This window comes from Aquarana catesbeiana, linkage group LG01 (genome assembly GCF_042186555.1).
Source record: "Aquarana catesbeiana isolate 2022-GZ linkage group LG01, ASM4218655v1, whole genome shotgun sequence".
In the NCBI taxonomy this organism is placed as follows: Eukaryota; Metazoa; Chordata; class Amphibia; order Anura; family Ranidae; genus Aquarana; species Aquarana catesbeiana.
The window spans coordinates 374,693,570-374,712,365 of NC_133324.1; the positions used below are offsets into that span (position 1 = coordinate 374,693,570).

Genomic DNA, 18,796 nt, shown 5'->3' on the forward strand with positions numbered 1-18,796 from the left:
GACTGGCTGAAAGAAGTAGTCCGTTCACTGCCATGTGTCAGGTCCTCGTGCGGAGGTATCAAGTCATCTCCGGCTCGGTTAGCACAATGGTAGTGCATTCCAAAGACTGTGCGGATGTCTGATTCTCTGGGGCATCGTGAAGAAGCGGTGTGTGCTTCTTGCTCTTTTGAGTCACATGGACAATCCCATCATGGTCTACAAATGAGGAATTATTCAGAGTGATTCTTCTTTGTTCAAATGGAAGCGAAGAAATATTATATCAATGTGTTTTTGCAGTAAGGATTTGCACAAAGAAAGTGGAAGTAATAGTCTGCAGAAGAGTTATTCAAACTAAAAGAGATTGGGGTGTAAGGAGTGTATCCAGTTTTCTTGCAAGGCCACGGCCACTGAATAACTGAATACAACTTGCAATGTGCTAAATGTTGTGGGCATCTCATATTATCCTTCTCCCATTCAAGTTGTATCCTGCAATAAATATAACAAAAACCATAAAACTGACTGTTTTGCTTTAATTGTGGGGAGGATGGCAGCAGGGTGATTGGCGGATTGCTAAGTAACCAAATCAGCACCCCTTTCGGGTGTACCGCTACATATGATTCAGGGATGGAGACATAAGAACTCTGTAGCCATCCTTGTCTCATATAAAGTCCCAACAATTTTACACTGTTCAGCCTGTCTTTTCCAAGCCCCTGCCTACTGTCCAGCTTGCCTCTCCCAAGATCCTGTCCACTGCCCAACCTATGTCTGCTAAGATCTTGCCCACTACCCAGGCTACCACCTTGCCTCTACTAAAAATTGACCATGATAAGTCACTATCTACTTTTGCTGAACTTTTGTCCTCTGCATGCTGAGAATTTGGCAGTAATTTGTAGTCTCAAAGGCCATGGATCTCAAAACTTTCTCAAAGTTAGTGATTCACAAGCTTACCCAGAAACCAGTAGTCACTGAGTTGATTATTAGTCTTGTTTTCTGCACCAGTGGGAATTGTCTACATAAACGTAAGACTTTTGTGAGCTCAAAAAGTATGCTCTTTCTGCTTCATCTAATTAACTCCAGACCTACCACCCCCCAACGTTCTTCTATTCTACTACCTCATCTGGTTTCAGGTAAACAATCATCTGCACCACTGAACCTGGTCTCTAGACCAGCAATTTGGAAATAAAAAAAATACTACAGTGCTGAACTAAATCTAGTAACTGTATTTACACCTGGACTTTTGGCTTGAGCCACAGCCTTAAATTATATCACCAGGGTCAGCTAACGCTTAAAGTGGTTGTTAATCCACTTAGTGTTGTTGCTACCATCCACTCTGTTATAATAAATGCTGTGCCCCACTGTATGTGTTTTGTAAAAAAATCAACAGATAAATAGATTATTTTATAGCGCCGATCGACGCTCATGTGACTGGCCATCTCTCTCCTCTCCAGGTCTGACAGCAAAGCGGGCGGAAATGAAAAAACCCCCGCTGACGTCAGCCAGGAGGAGGAGAGGAGGAGAGAGATGGCCGGTCACGTGACCACTGAGCAGCGCTATAAAATAAAGTATTTATCAGCAGATTTTTTACAAAACACATACAGTGGGGCACAGCATTTATTATAACAGAGGGGATTGTTACAACAACAATATCTTATGATACCAGCAGGAAGGGGGGGCACAGAGGAGCACAGAGGGGGGCAGAGAGCAGGGCTGCAGATGACGGAGACACGTAAACTAACCATGGTGTCAGGGCTCAGCAGCCATGATACACCATGGTCAGTTTACAGGGGGGAGAGTATAGGCAGGCAGGATCAGCCAGGTATTTCAGGTGTTACAAGGAGCCAAATGACCAAGCACAAGCACTGTGCTGTATAACATGCTTTATGGGAACAGGATCCATTTTTTTTTTTAGGTTAACAAACACTTTAACTAAGATCCATTTTTCTTAGCTTTGTAAAGTCAGGGCCCCATTCCTGGAGAATAGGAGACCTTCACTTCAAGCCCTGGCAGACATACCTAAAGCTAAGGAGGGAATCAGTACACATGTATTTACATAAAGTTACATCTTCTGAAACATTGAGGCTTCACAATTAGCCAATGCTCCAAACTATATCATGCAGCATTCAGAGGGCTCTCTAAGCAGGGGCACCTAAAACTCAATCCCATCCTTGGCAGACATGGACTGAGTTTCACATTTTGGTCTTGCTGCTTACCTGGGAGTCCACTTCTTTGGGGTTGAAAGGGCAGAGTCTCAACCCTATGAGTATGCTGCCATGAAGTTGTCAGGAAAAGTGAGTAACAAGTGTCAAAGAAAAAAAAGCTAGGAAGTAAACCAATAAGGAATAAATGCAAGGCTTAACTAAATATTATAAAAGGAACAATGCAAAGATCACACGCTTAAATCAATTAACAGAGACTGTGCTGGACAAAACATTGACTCAGAACACACAAGAGACCTTAGTATATTGTACATGGAACTGATTTGCAAGATGCTGAAGCATCTTGCTGATCGAGAAACAGGGTTATAGAGCCTTGAATAGCAAGATGCAGTGGATGATTAATACAAAGCCCAGAATCAACAAAGGAGCTTACTTTTGGTAGCCACTGGAAACACCTCCATATGAAATCCAAGGTAGTTGCAACCAGCAGATAAGACACATTGCCAAAACCTGTGAAAAATAAACAGAAAATTGTCTAATGTGATACAAGGAAACCCTAGCTCTTTAATTGTCTGCCAGTCATATTGAATCAATTAATCTGGCACCCAAAACTGTTGCAAAGAAACCTTAATTGTATACACTAACAAAGACAATTATTAATGGAATCATGTTTTCCATTAAAAAGTAATACACAAGAACAATAGTAGTGTTATTCTTTTATAATCCTTTTTTTATACACCTGTTGGCTGTTTTACAAGTAGCAAATGCCCATTTCATGCCCAGAAAAAAAAGCTGATTGCAGGGAACAAGCAAATTTAAGATCATATACACCAGTTCTCTTCAGAGGCCATGCGTGTCTATATGAATCCCAGAATATTCTACAAAAGCCATTTGGTCTCCCAATGAAATACTTGCTTCATACATTACTGAGAGAGAAGCTTTGTGGTTAAGAAATGGCTTCACATGGTAAACATCTTGTTAATGGTTCTAATGCTAGCTCTTTTGTTCTCCTTTATTATATTCTGATAATTCCAGGCACAAAATAAACAGGGCACATGGGCTGTAACAATATACAAGTGCTTTTGTCCTCCTACATTGAGCCCTTTTCCTATAGCAAGAAATGTCAAATGGCATAAAGCCTTAGCCAGAAAAGCTAGAGATTACATAGTTGATTTCTTGAAATGTTTTCTGTATTAGGAAAATTTAAGGGAGTTCCACATTATTATGGCCAGCTCTGCCTTTCATTGCCTGGTAATCGTTGTTATTAAAATTTTTATAAAGCCTTCTAGATTTATATTTTATACAAAGTAGACAGAGTATTGTGATTCTTTGACAGGTGGGGTCAGTTTTGGAATTAACTAATTTTTTATAAATGTCATTATGACAAAATGATATTTGTGTGTGATAAAAAAGTTATTCTTTTCAGCTGTAGTTCAACATTCCATGTAAGGATTTTTACATTTAAAACATTAAAGTGAACCAGTTTTGATTAGGTTAATGCAAGAATCTGATTTAACTTGCACCAAAGTTTCCCAGTTTATACCTAAAATTATATTTGAATGATGTGGGTGAATGTTGGGTAAAAGTTTTGTGAATATTGAGTGAAATCATTGATAAACAGACCCCTTAGTCTTAAATTATTAAATATTTGCAGGCTCACCTATTAAACAACTATATTTGTGATTATGTCTAGCTTAACTTAACTTGACTGAGGATGAATATTTGTGTGATTGGTGCCCCGAGCGGATGATTTACCCTCACCTCATGTTCTGGTGTCAACCGTAACATTTTTTTTAGCCCTTTACTTTCTGTTTTGATGGCAATGTCGCCATGAGAATTATAGAATGTGACTCTACCTAGTGGAGACACAAACAACAATAAATAAAATTCAACCTGGGTTTTAATCTTTTCACACCCAATTCCAAACAAAAAAAAAATGGCTATACATAAATTTTTAACTATTATAATTGTAAAGGCTTTTTTTTATCATTGTAAAGAGGATAGAAAAAGCACCAGGTTTGGGGGATTTATACAAGTCTTTTTTTTACTGAAGAGAAAAAACCTGCTATTGCTAACCTCCTTTTAAGAATCCTTGCTTGGCTCACAAGTATTGATGTCATTGGAAGTCAATAATTTTTAGAAGCAGATGTAAGTGATAACAACCTTAGTATTACCTAAGTACAGGTTTCTTTAAAATATTAACAATTGTAGCAATAGAAGGTGAAATAAATATACATAAAAAGATTGTGATTTCCTGCTTATGAAAGTGCAGCACATTTTCAGACAGACAAGCACTGGCCGCAAAGAGCATGCCTAATGCAAGATTAGCATTGTCAAAGAGTTACAATTGACTTAGAGTCCACTAATCTGATTTTTCTTCTTTAAAGGATAAGTTCACCTTTGTAAAAAAATAAAAAAATAAATGCATTTTTTTTTGCAGGTAAACACAATATTAATTTATAATTTTTTTATTAGGAACATGCAGAGCATTACACCGGCGATCAGCAGATCACGGCTGCAATCTCAGGCTCCTGCAGACTGTCAGTGTGGCTGTTTGCACGTACCTCATACGGGCAGGCAGTTACTGAATGACAGGAAGCATCAATGAACTACCTAGAGCGCTTGTCCGCGCCCTGGTAGTTCATTGAGAACTACAAGCCACAAGTTGTAGTTCCCCATTTACAGAAATCTGTAAATGAATGACGTGACCAGGTGGGCGGAGCACCACGCGGCTGTGTTTTCTTTAAATTGTGACAGCAGGTGTGGGAAGAAGATCCCTGGCCCACTGGGGGTTGGGGGTGCAGGGACTGCTACATCTGTACAAGGTTACATGTTACACCCTGGATAGGGATGTAACATGTTTGAAAAGTTTAACTTATCCTTTAAAATGCAATGCTCAAATGTAAGTTATATCAGTAATTATGCTTGATTACAATTTTTGAAATGTATTATCCTCCACCCCCTCCTCTTCTTCTTCCTCTATGGCCTCTTCTGCAGATTTGTCCTCTGAACCAGCGGTGCTCCGTAAGCGTTCAAGGGGCTACGGTCTGCCCAGGGGACAGGAGCCACACTGGGGCAGAGATTCTGTCAGCTATGCAGGGCCAGGCTCAGAAGTGGTTGACGCCACGCCAGCTTCAGCCAGGAATGGTTGTATGCGACAATTGCACCAACCTTCTCTCCGCCCTCCAACAGGGACACTTGACCCATGTTCCATGTTTGGCATATGTCCTGAATTTGGTGGTGCAGCGTTCTTGAGCAGGTACTCAGGCTTACAAGATCTCCTGAGGCAGGCCAGAAAAGTCTGTGGTAATTTCCGCCGGTCATACAATGCCAGTGCTCGGCTGGTTGACATTCAAAGGGAATGCAACCTGCCCACCAACTGCCTCATTTGTGACATGCCCACCAGGTGGAACTCAGCGTTGGTAGTGCTGCAGCAGCTGCACACACAGCAGAGGCTTCTTTTCGCCACGCCAGTGGCTTATGATCAAGGATGCATGCACTGTCCTGTCACCATTTGAGGAGGCCACAAGGATGGTGAGCAGCGACAATGCATGCATCAGTGACACTGTCCCTCTAGTCTTCCTGCTGGAGCACACGCTTCATGGAATCATGGACAGGGCAATTGAGGCAGAACAGCGGGAAGAAGAGGAGGACTTCCTTTCCTCTCAAGGCCCTGTTTATCCAGGTAGCATTCCTGCGGGCCCGCCAAACACACAGAAAGAAGAGGAGGATTGTGCCAGCATGGATGTAGAGGATAGCACTCAGCAGCAGTCTTCAAGGGATGATTTTCAGTCCCCAGAAACCCAAGGAGTTGTACGTGGCTGGGAGGAGGTAGTTACGGATAATGTGATCCTTAGGGACCCAGAGGACTCAAAATCAAATGCCTCTGCAAACTTACGCTGCATGGCCTCCCTGATTCTGCAAAGTCTGCGAAAGGAAGCTAGGATTCATGGTATCAAGGAGAGGGATCATTACTGGCTGGCAACCCTTCTTGATCCATGTTACAAGGGTAAAGTTGCAAAACTCATCCTGCCTTCGCAGAGGAAGCAGAGGATGAAACATCCTCAGGAGGCCTTGAAGAAAGGTTTGTGTAGTGCATTTCCAGACCCTGGGAGGTTACCATTTCCAGGTGCTGGACAACATATTTGTCATTTACCAGATAAGACCAGAACTGCGTGGACTGCAACAGAGGAAACCCAGATGTCTATAAGTGAAAATATAAATGATTTATTAAAGATAAATGAATAACTATAACACAACCACCTCCAATATCACTCAGTGCACCACAACCAATACAAAAACAGAACCCTACAAATAGTAATAATAACAGAACAAGTATATACAAGTAAGGGAAATACCGAGATCGTAATCAGAGCCAGGCCAGGGTCGTCAACAGGAGGTCAGCAGCTGGGGAAGGGAAACAAACAGGACAAGAGAGGATGGATGGATCACAGGAGGGACGGGTCAGATACAAGGCTCAGGGTCCAGAGCAAGGAAACAGACAGGGAACAGGATCCACAGGTTCAGGAATCAGGTTTCAGGAATCAGGTAATCAGGATGCAGGCTGCAGGTCAGGGCTCAAGGAAAATACCAGGGCAAGATGAGTGTGCACTTGCCGGGTATTTATATTGCAGCTGCTAATTAAGGTCAGGTGACACCTGTCTGCAGAGGGGAATACCTGCTCCATACTGCTAGACTTCCTCCACTGGTGGACGCCAGTACTGCGGCCCAAAGGTGACAGAATACCAGCAGGAAAAAGCTCTTCTGACAGCTCCAAACTGCCAGGAGACACCTGCTGGTGGACCTCAGTACTGCACGCCAAATGATCGATATTACCAGTGGAGGGGACCTTTCCTGACAGTACCCCCTCTCGAAGGAGCGACTTCCGGACGCTACAACTAGCCGTTGCTGGGGAAAGATCATGGTGTCCAGCCGGGCAGCGGGCACTTCAAGCTGGGCAGCGGGCAGTGGCACATCAGGCTGGGCAGCAGGCAGGAACACACCAGGCTGGGCAGCAGGCAGGAACACACCAGGCTGGGCAGCAGGCAGGAACACACCAGGCTGGGCAGCAGGCAGGAACACACCAGGCTGGGCAGCAGGCAGGAACACACCAGGCTGGGCAGCAGGCAGACACACACCAGGCTGGGCAGCAGGCAGGACCACACCAGGCTGGGCAGCAGGCAGGACCACACCAGGCTGGGCAGCGGGCAGGACCACACCAGGCTGGGCAGCGGGCAGTGGCACATCAGACTGGGTAGCAGACAGGAATACACCAGGCTGGGCAGCAGGCAGGAACACACCAGGCTGGGCAGCAGGCAGGAACACACCAGGCTGGGCAGCAGGCAGGAACACACCAGGCTGGGCAGCAGGCAGGAACACACCAGGCTGGGCAGCGGGCAGGAACACACCAGGCTGGGCAGCGGGCAGGAACACACCAGGCTGGGCAGCGGGCAGGAACACACCAGGCTGGGCAGCGGGCAGGAACACACCAGGCTGGGCAGCGGGCAGGACCACACCAGGCTGGGCAGCGGGCAGGACCACACCAGGCTGGGCAGCGGGCAGGACCACACCAGGCTGGGCAGCGGGCAGGACCACACCAGGCTGGGCAGCGGACAGGGACACACCAGGCTGGGCAGCGGACAGGGACACACCAGGCTGGGCAGCGGACAGGGACACACCAGGCTGGGCAGCGGACAGGGACACACCAGGCTGGGCAGCGGACAGGGACACACCAGGCTGGGCAGCGGACAGGGACACACCAGGCTGGGCAGCGGACAGGGACACACCAGGCTGGGCAGCGGACAGGGACACACCAGGCTGGGCAGCGGACAGGAACACACCAGGCTGGGCAGCGGACAGGAACACACCAGGCTGGGCAACGGACAGGAACACACCAGGCTGGGCAACGGACAGGAACACACCAGGCTGGGCAGCGGACAGGAACACACCAGGCTGGGCAGCGGACAGGAACACACCAGGCTGGGCAGCGGACAGGAACACACCAGGCTGGACAGCAGGCACGGGCACTTCAAGCTGGGCAGCAGGCACTTCAAGCTGGGCAGCAGGCACATCAAGCTGGGCAGCAGGCACATCAAGCTGGGCAGCAGGCACATCAAGCGGGGCAGCAGGTATGAGCACTTCAAGCTGGGCAGCAGGCACGGACACTTCAAGCTGGGCAGCAGGCACGGACACTTCAAGCTGGGCAGCAGGCACATCAAGCAGGGCAGCAAGCACGGGCACTTCAAGCTGGGCAGCAGGCTCTTCAAGCTGGGCAGAAGGCACTTCAAGCGGGGCAGCAGGCACTTCAAGCGGGGCAGCAGGCACTTCAAGCGGGGCAGCAGGCACTTCAAGCGGGGCAGCAGGCACATCAAGCGGGGCAGCAGGCACATCAAGCGGGGCAGCAGGTATGGGCACTTCAAGCTGGGCAGCAGGCACGGACACTTCAAGCTGGGCAGCAGGCACATCAAGCGGGGCAGCAGGCACGGGCACTTCAAGCTGGGCAGCAGGCACTTCAAGCTGGGCAGCAGGCTCTTCAAGCTGGGCAGAAGGCACATCAAGCAGGGCAGCAGGCACATCAAGCAGGGCAGCAGGCACATCAAGCGGGGCAGCAGGCACATCAAGCGGGGCAGCAGGCACAGGCACTTCAAGCTGGGCAGCAGGCACTTCAAGCTGGGCAGCAGGCACTTCAAGCTGGGCAGCAGGCACGGACACTTCAAGCTGGGCAGCAGGCACATCAAGCGGGGCAGCAGGCACGGGCACTTCAAGCTGGGCAGCAGGCACATCAAGCGGGGCAGCAGGCACATCAAGCGGAGCAGCAGGTATGGGCACTTCAAGCTGGGCAGCAGGCACTTCAAGCTGGGCAGCAGGCACTTCAAGCTGGGCAGCAGGCACGGACACTTCAAGCTGGGCAGCAGGCACATCAAGCGGGGCAGCAGGCACGGGCACTTCAAGCTGGGCAGCAGGCACATCAAGCGGGGCAGCAGGCACATCAAGCGGAGCAGCAGGTATGGGCACTTCAAGCTGGGCAGCAGGCACGGACACTTCAAGCTGGGCAGCAGGCACATCAAGCGGGGCAGCAGGCACGGGCACTTCAAGCTGGGCAGCAGGCACTTCAAGCGGGGCAGCAGGCACATCAAGCGGGGCAGCAGGCACATCAAGCGGGGCAGCAGGCACGGGCACTTCAAGCTGAGCAGCAGGCTCTTCAAGCTGGGCAGCAGGCACATCAAGCGGGCAGCAGGTATGGGCAATTCAAGCGGGGCAGCAGGCACATCAAGCTGGGCAGCAGGCACATCAAGCGGGGCAGCAGGCACATCAAGCGGGGCAGCAGGCACGGGCACTTCAAGCTGAGCAGCAGGCTCTTCAAGCTGGGCAGCAGGCACATCAAGCGGGCAGCAGGCACGGACACTTCAAGCTGGGCAGCAGGCACATCAAGCGGGGCAGCAGGCACGGGCACTTCAAGCTGGGCAGCAGGCACATCAAGCGGGGCAGCAGGCACATCAAGCGGGGCAGCAGGCACATCAAGTGGGGCAGCAGGTACGGGCACTTCAAGCTGGGCAGCAGGCACATCAAGCGGTGCAGCAGGCACGGGCACTTCAAGCTGGGCAGCAGGCACATCAAGCGGGGCAGCAGGCATGGGCACTTCAAGCTGGGCAGCAGGCACATCAAGCGGGGCAGCAGGCACATCAAGCGGGGCAGCAGGCACGGGCACTTCAAGCTGAGCAGCAGGCACATCAAGCGGGCAGCAGGTATGGGCAATTCAAGCGGGGCAGCAGGTATGGGCACTTCAAGCGGGGCAGCAGGTATGGGCACTTCAAGCGGGGCAGCAGGTATGGGCACTTCAAGCGGGGCAGCAGGCACGGGCACTTCAAGCTGGGCAGCAGGCACATCAAGTGGGGCAGCAGGCTCTTCAAACTGGGCAGCAGGCTCTTCAAGCTGGGCAGCAGGCTCTTCAAGCTGGGCAGCAGGCACATCAAGTGGGGCAGCAGGCACGAGCGCTTCAAGCTGGGCAGCAGGCACGAGCGCTTCAAGCTGGGCAGCAGGCACGAGCGCTTCAAGCTGGGCAGCAGGCACATCAAGCTGGGCATCAGGCACATCAAGCTGGGAAGCAGGCACGGGCACTTCAAGCTGGGAAGCAGGCACGGGCACTTCAAGCTGGGAAGCAGGCACGGGCACTTCAAGCTGGGAAGCAGGCACGGGCACTTCAAGCTGGGAAGCAGGCACGGGCACTTCAAGCTGGGAAGCAGGCACATCAATTGGGGCAGGAGGCACACCAGGCTTGGGAGCAGGCACGGGCACATCAAGCTGGGCAGCGGGCATGGGCACAGACTGGGCAGCAAGCTCTGGGTGATCAGGCTGGGCAGCAAGCTTTGGGTCGTCAGGCTGAGCAACAAGCTTTGGGTCGTCAGGCTGAGCAACAAGCTTTGGGTCGTCAGGCTGGAAGGCGGGCACATCAGGCTGGAGGGCAGGCACATCAGGCTGGAAAGTAGGCACTGGCACCACCGGCTGGAACACTGGCATCTCCGCCTGAAACACTGGCACCTCAGGCTGGAACAATGGCACCTCAGGCTGGAACAATGGCACCTCAGGCTGGAACACCTCCGGCTGGAACACTGGCCCTGCAGGCTGGAACACCTCCGGCTGGAACACTGGCCCCTCAGGCTGGAACACCTCCGGCTGCAACACTGGCCCCTCAGGCTGGAACACCTCCGGCTGCAACACTGGCCCCTCAGGCTGGAACACCTCCGGCTGCAACACTGGCCCCTCAGGCTGGAACACCTCCGGCTGCAACACTGGCCCCTCAGGCTGGAACACCTCCGGCTGCAACACCTCCGGCTGCAACACTGGCACCTCCGGCTGCAACACTGGCACCTCCGGCTGCAACACTGGCACCTCCGGCTGCAACACTGGCACCTCCGGCTGGAACACCTCCAGCTGGAACACTGACCCCTCAGGCTGGAACATGGGCACAGACTGGCAGCAAGCTCTGGGTGATCAGGTTGGGCAGCAAGCTTTGGGTGCTCAGGCTGGGCAGCAAGATTTGGGTCGTCAGGCTGGAAGGCGGGCACATCAGGCTGGAGGGCGGGCACATCAGGCTGGAAAGTAGGCACTGGCACCACCGGCTGGAACACTGGCACCTCTGGCTGGAACACTGGCACCTCCGGCTGGAACACTGGCACCTCCGGCTGGAACATGGGCACAGACTGGGCAGCAAGCTCTGGGTGATCAGGTTGGGCAGCAAGCTTTGGGTGCTCAGGCTGGGCAGCAAGCTTTGGGTCGTCAGGCTTGGAGGCGGGCACATCAGGCTGGAGGGCGGGCACATCAGGCTGGAAAGTAGGCACTGGCACCACCGGCTGGAACACTGGCACCTCTGGCTGGAACACTGGCACCTCCGGCTGGAACACTGACCCCTCAGGCTGGAACATGGGCACAGACTGGGCAGCAAGCTCTGGGTGATCAGGCTGGGCAGCAAGCTTTGGGTGCTCAGGCTGGGCAGCAAGCTTTGGGTCGTCAGGCTGGAAGGCGGGCACATAAGGCTGGAGGGTGGGCACATCAGGCTGGAAAATAGGCACTGGCACCTCCACCTGGAACACTGGCACCTCAGGCTGGAACAATGGCACCTCAGGCTGGAACACCTCCGGCTGGAACACTGGCACCTCCGGCTGGAACACTGGCACCTCCGGCTGGAACACTGGCACCTCCGGCTGGAACACTGGCACCTCCGGCTGGAACACTGGCACCTCCGGCTGGAACACCTCCGGCTGGAACACTGGCCCCTCCGGCTGGAACACTGGCCCCTCCGGCTGGAACACTGGCCCCTCAGGCTGGAAGGCGGGTACCAGGACATCAGGCTGGAAAGCGGACATCAGGACATCGGATTGGATAACAGGCACTGGTACGTCAGACTGGATAACAGGCACTGGGACGTCAGACTGGATAGCAAGCACTGGGACGTCAGACTGGATTGGATTAGCTGGTGCGGAGGCAGGTTGGGTTACTGGCAGGATCGTCTTGGTTGGAAAAAACTTTTGTTTTTTCTTGGGTTTAGTCACTGAGGCTCTGTAGGTGGGGGGTGCAGCAGACTGGTAAGGAGGATTGGGATATGGTGGAGAAGAGATAACAGTAGCCGGGGGAAGTTTTTGTGGATTAGTAGGCAGCTGAGAAGAGGCAGGTGGGTTGAATGCAGGATAGGTACAGGGAGCAGAGATCGGATAGCTGGGCAGCAGGCACATCAAGCGGGGCAGCAGGCACATCAAGCGGGGCAGCAGGTATGGGCACTTCAAGCTGGACAGCAGGCACGGACACTTCAAGCTGGGCAGCAGGCACATCAAGCGGGGCAGCAGGCACGGGCACTTCAAGCTGGGCAGCAGGCACTTCAAGCTGGGCAGCAGGCACTTCAAGCTGGGCAGCAGGCACTTCAAGCTGGGCAGCAGGCACTTCAAGCGGGGCAGCAGGCACTTCAAGCTGGGCAGCAGGCACTTCAAGCTGGGCAGCAGGCACTTCAAGCTGGGCAGCAGGCACTTCAAGCTGGGCAGCAGGCACTTCAAGCTGGGCAGCAGGCACTTCAAGCTGGGCAGCAGGTATGGGCAATTCAAGTGGGGCAGCAGGTACGGGCACTTCAAGCGGGGCAGCAGGCACGGACACTTCAAGCTGGGCAGCAGGCACATCAAGCGGGGCAGCAGGCACGGGCACTTCAAGCTGGGCAGCAGGCTCTTCAAGCTGGGCAGAAGGCTCTTCAAGCTGGGCAGAAGGCTCTTCAAGCTGGGCAGAAGGCTCTTCAAGCTGGGCAGAAGGCTCTTCAAGCGGGGCAGCAGGCACATCAAGCGGGGCAGCAGGCACATCAAGCGGGGCAGCAGGCACATCAAGCGGGGCAGCAGGCACATCAAGCGGGGCAGCAGGCACAAGCACTTCAAGCTGGGCAGCAGGCACAAGCACTTCAAGCTGGGCAGCAGGCACAAGCACATCAAGCTGGGCAGCAGGCACATCAAGCTGGGCAGCAGGCACATCAAGCTGGGCAGCAGGCACATCAAGCTGGGAAGCAGGCACATCAAGCTGGGAAGCAGGCACGGGCACTTCAAGCTGGGAAGCAGGCACGGGCACTTCAAGCTGGGAAGCAGGCACGGGCACTTCAAGCTGGGAAGCAGGCACGGGCACTTCAAGCTGGGAAGCAGGCACATCAATTGGGGCAGGAGGCACACCAGGCTTGGGAGCAGGCATGGGCACATCAAGCTGGGCAGCGGGCATGGGCATAGACTGGGCAGCAAGCTCTGGGTGATCAGGCTGGGCAGCAAGCTTTGGGTGATCAGGCTGGGCAGCAAGCTTTGGGTGATCAGGCTGGGCAGCAAGCTTTGGGTGATCAGGCTGGAGGGCGGGCACATCAGGCTGGAAAGTAAGCACTGGCACCACCGGCTGGAACACTGGCACCTCCGCCTGGAACTCTGGCACCTCAGGCTGGAACAATGGCACCTCAGGCTGGAACACCTCCGGCTGGAACACCTCCGGCTGGAACACTGGCCCCGCAGGCTAGAACACCTCCGGCTGGAACACTGGGCCCCTCAGGCTGGAACACCTCCGGCTGGAACACCTCCGTCTGGAACACTGGCACCTCCGGCTGGAACACTGGCACCTCCGGCTGGAACACTGGCACCTCCGGCTGGAACACTGGCACCTCTGGCTGGAACACTGGCACCTCTGGCTGGAACACTGGCACCTCCGGCTGGAACACCTCCAGCTGGAACACTGACCCCTCAGGCTGGAACATGGGCACAGACTGGGCAGCAAGCTCTGGGTAATCAGGCTGGGCAGCAAGCTTTGGGTGCTCAGGCTGGGCAGCAAGCTTTGGGTCGTCAGGCTGGAAGGCAGGCACATCAGGCTGGAGGGCGGGCACATCAGGCTGGAAAGTAGGCACTGGCACCACCGGCTGGAACACTGGCACCTCTGGCTGGAACACTGGCACCTCCGGCTGGAACACCTCCAGCTGGAACACTGACCCCTCAGGCTGGAACATGGGCACAGACTGGGCAGCAAGCTCTGGGTGATCAGGCTGGGCAGCAAGCTTTGGGTGGTCAGGCTGGAAGGCGGGCACATAAGGCTGGAGTGCGGGCACATCAGGCTGGAAAGTAGGCACTGGCACCACCGGCTGGAACACTGGCACCTCCACCTGGAACACTGGCACCTCAGGCTGGAACAATGGCACCTCAGGCTGGAACACCTCCGGCTGGAACACTGGCCCCTCAGGCTGGAACACCTCCGGCTGGAACACTGGCACCTCCAGCTGGAATACTGGCACCTCAGGCTGGAACACTGGCACCTCAGGCTGGAACACTGGCACCTCAGGCTGGAACACTGGCACCTCCAGCTGGAACATTGACCCCTCAGGCTGGAACACTGACCCCTCAGGCTGGAACACCTTCAGCTGGAAGACTGGCACCTCCGGCTGGAAGACTGGCCCCTCAGACTGGAACACTGGCACCTCCGGCTGGAACACTGGCCCCTCCGGCTGGAACACTGGCCCCTCCGGCTGGAACACTGGCCCCTCCGGCTGGAACACTGGCCCCTCCGGCTGGAACACTGGCTCCTCCGGCTGGAACACTGGCTCCTCCGGCTGGAACACTGGCCCTCAGGCTGGAAGGCGGGTACCAGGACATCAGGCTGGAAAGCGGACATCAGGACATCGGATTGGATAACAGGCACTGGTACGTCAGACTGGATAACAGGCACTGGGACGTCAGACTGCATAACAGGCACTGGGACGTCAGACTGGATTGGATTAGCTGGTGCGGAGGCAGGCTGGGTTACTGGCAGGATCGTCTTGGTTGGAAAAAACTTTTGTTTTTTCTTGGGTTTAGTCACTGAGGCTCTGTAGGTGGGGGGTGCAGCAGACTGGAAAGGAGGATTGGGATATGGTGGAGAAGAGATAACAGTAGCCGGGGGAAGTTTTTGTGGATTAGTAGCCAGCTGAGAAGAGGCAGGTGGGTTGAATGCAGGATAGGTACAGGGAGCAGAGATCGGATATGAGTATCTGGTTGGGAGCAATGTATACTGAGTTGCAACTGAGTTTGGCGTGGGTGATGGAGAGACAGACTTGTGGGCAGGTAGGTGTCTGATGGCAGAGGTGGTTTGTTGTGGATTGGTTGGGGCTGGTTGTAACATATCAGACCATGCTGAGAGTATGGGTTGGACAAAGGACGAATCACATGCTGCCTGTAAAACAAGGGTCTGTACTGAGTGAATACACTCCAAAAGATTCTGCTGAGAACAGATGGAATAGTGCTCAAAAAAGCATGCAGAATCATCCTCTAACAGCCACACCAGAGACTCCACCTGATCAGCACTGAAAGGGGGAGAAAAATCATCACCGGTCTTAGGAACACAGGACAGGGCTAGCTCAGCACATATTTGGATCAAAGGCTGCACATCCCCAAACAACATACAGCCCTGGTCAACCAGGGAGTGAGCCAAATGGATGAGCTCAAGTAGCTGGTCATTGGTCCACTCTTTTAGTGACTGGTGGAGATACTCGCCACTTTCTGACGCCAGCAGAGCATAATACGGGATCACATTGGGATTCATTCCAGCAAAGCCAGCAGAACCAAGATGGTTCCTCTGTGCAGCCACTTATGGTCAGGGATGGCCCTGGTATTCTGTCATGTACCAGATAAGACTAGAACTGTGTGGATTGCAACAGAGGAAACCCAGACGTGTATAAGTGAAAATATAAATAAATTCTTAAAGATAAATGATTAAATATAAACACAACCACCTCCAATATCACTCAGTGCACCACAACCAATACAAAACTGAACCCTACAAATAGTAATAATAACAGAACAAGTATATACAAGTAAGGGAAATACCGAGATCGTAAACTGAGCCAGGCCAGGGTCGTCAACAGAAGGTCAGCAGCTGGGGAAGGGAAACAAACAGGACAAGAGAGGATGGATGGATCACAGGAGGGACGGGTCAGATACAAGGATCAGGGTCTAGAGCAAGGAAACAGACAGGGAACAGGATCCACAGGTTCAGGAATCAGGTTTCAGGAATCAGGTAATCAGGCTGCAGGTCAGGGCTCAAGGAAAATACCAGGGCAAGATGAGTGTGCACTTGCCAGGTATTTATGCTGCAGCTGCTAATTAAGGTCAGGTGACACCTGTCTGCAGAGGGGAATACCTGCTCCATACTGCCAGGATTCCTCCGCTGGTGGATGCCAGTACTGCGGCCCAAAGGTGACAGAATACCAGCAGGAAAAAGCTCTTCTGACATCTCCAAACTGCCAGGAGACACCTGCTGGTGGACCTCAGTACTGCACACCAAATGATCAATATTACCAGCAGAGGGGACCTTTCCTGACAATATTGCTGAGGCTTTGTTCAGTCAGAGGAAGAGCGGTGGAGAAGGTGGCCGACTGACCGTTGCCTTTAAACAATTTTTCAGTCCTCAGTGCCAAGATCTGATCAGTTCAAGCAACCGTTGCCAGTGTCTGCATTATATGGTGCAGGAGTATCTAGGGGCAAGAGCAGACTTGGAGACACTGGCCAAAACTTGCTCAATATGCAATTGAGCTACTGGCCTGTCCTGCATCCAGCGTGCTTTCTGAACGCACATTTAGTGCTGCTAGAGGGTTTGTAACGGATCAAAGAGTGTGCCTGTCCACAGACTCCGTTGATAGGCTCACATTCATAAAAATGAATCAGTCTTGGATTAGCAGCTATCAAACAACTGATGCTGATGTAACTGATTGAATTTGTTATGGATCTGGGATCCCTTGAAGACTGACTATGCTGACTATCCTATTCCTCCTCAATCTTGATGATGCTAGCTTCCAACAATATTTTTGGTTTAGGGCACCACCACCACCACCCAAGGCCCAATTTTTCTGCCCCTGTTTAACAGGGGCATATAATTACAATTTATATATAATATTTCACAGCAGGGCCCGTTCCTCTGCCCAACAAGAGTATCTGTGGGGGGGTTACAGTGTTGTGGCACCACCACCACCACCACAGGCCCAATTTTTCTGCCCCTGTTTAACAGGGGCATGTAATTACAATTTTTTTATATAATATTTCAAAGCAGGGCCCATTCCTGCACCCAACAAGAGTAACTGAGTGCTTACAGTGTTCTGGCACCACCAAAATCAAAGGCCCAATTTTTATGCCCCTGTTTAACAGGGGCATGTAATTACTATTTTTGAAATAATAGTTAAGCAGGGCCCGTTCCTGCCCCAACAAGAGTAACTGTGAGGAGTTAGAGTGTTCTGGTACCACCAACACCTAAGGCCCAGTTTTTCTGCAGAGTATATAGGGCAGGCCATATAGTATACATACTGCTGTTCATAATATATAGTGCCTGGGAGCCCCCCCACACCATTTTTCTTTTAAATTTTGGTGCGGGGTTCACCTTAATATACATACCAGACCTGAAGGGCCTGTATGGATTTTGGGGGGGGGGGGATCCACGTCAATTTTTTTTGGGTGTTTTTGGTATTTTTATCTATATTGCTGGGATCCAACAATACATTACAGCTGCCAGCAGTTTTTAATGACATTTTTTTCCTTTAGAAATGTAATTTTGCTGCGAGCAGTTTTAAACGACATTTTTTCCTTTAGAAATGTAATTTTGCTGTGGTACTGTTATAAACATGGGAAAGATGCGCTACTTTACAGGCAGACTAAACACATCCCAGGCACAATATATAAAGGAGTATTTTTATTGTTTGTCACTTTAAGCATTTAAATCATTGCTCCTGAAAAAAATGACGTTTTTAAAACTTTTTTTTGCATTGATACATGTCCCCTGGGGCAGGACCCGGGTCCCCAACACTTTTTATGGCAATAACTTGCATATAAGCCTTTAAAATGAGCACTTTTGATTTTTCATGTTCGCGTCCCATAGACTTTAATGGTGTTCGCACAAATTTTTTGCCTGTTCGCATGTTTTGCTGTGAAACGAACCAGGGGATTCATCCCTAGTAACCAGCAAAAGTGCATAATAAGACAAGTTTTTAACCATCATTAGTGAGTAATATGTTATTAATACACCTAATGTTAATTACAATGCGTCTGATAACAAAAGCCTTTTATTCCAACAGGAAAGCATCTTTAAAAATTGTGTTCCATGCAGTGGTATATAAAAGTAATTCATGGTAAAACAACTAAAATCATAAAACACAAAATAAAGTATTGAGATTCTGAATATAGTACACTATAATTCTATATATAATGTATATATTTTACTTATTCTTGTTTGTCTATAGTAATCATAACGGTATTTGTTCTATTAAAAAACACATTACGAGGAATTATTTTTGTTTTGCAACCAAGTGCATATGCCTACGTAAGGTTTGATGGAAGTCACCAGGAAATGTCTTCTGTCCCTTCTAATCATGTGTAATTAGCTTCCATGGTTGTAGTAAATGTGTACTATAACAGCATGTTATACCAAGGTAATTTAACCTCCTTAAAAGGAAGAAAGATTAAAATTAACAATGCCATGAGATCTCGACTGAACAGCATGTATGTCACCGTTGTCATGGAGACTGTTTTTGCATTGAACAATTCAACAGGCACTTTTACTGATTATATTTTTTTCTGCAGTTTAGCAACATGAACCGACCATAGCAACTAAAATTTTGTGCTACAGAGCTTAAAAGACATGAATGGTCA

At 51.2% G+C, this 18,796-nt stretch overlaps 1 long non-coding RNA gene across 1 annotated transcript in view; it reads right to left on the reverse strand.

Annotated features, from left to right (window-relative positions):
• LOC141141571 (uncharacterized) overlaps positions 1-18,796 on the reverse strand; it is a 67,573-nt gene that overhangs the window by 37,174 nt on the left and 11,603 nt on the right. The window contains exon 2 of the long non-coding RNA XR_012244154.1: positions 2,569-2,645. This is a non-coding gene — a long non-coding RNA (uncharacterized lncRNA). The remainder of the gene's footprint in view (positions 1-2,568; positions 2,646-18,796) is intronic.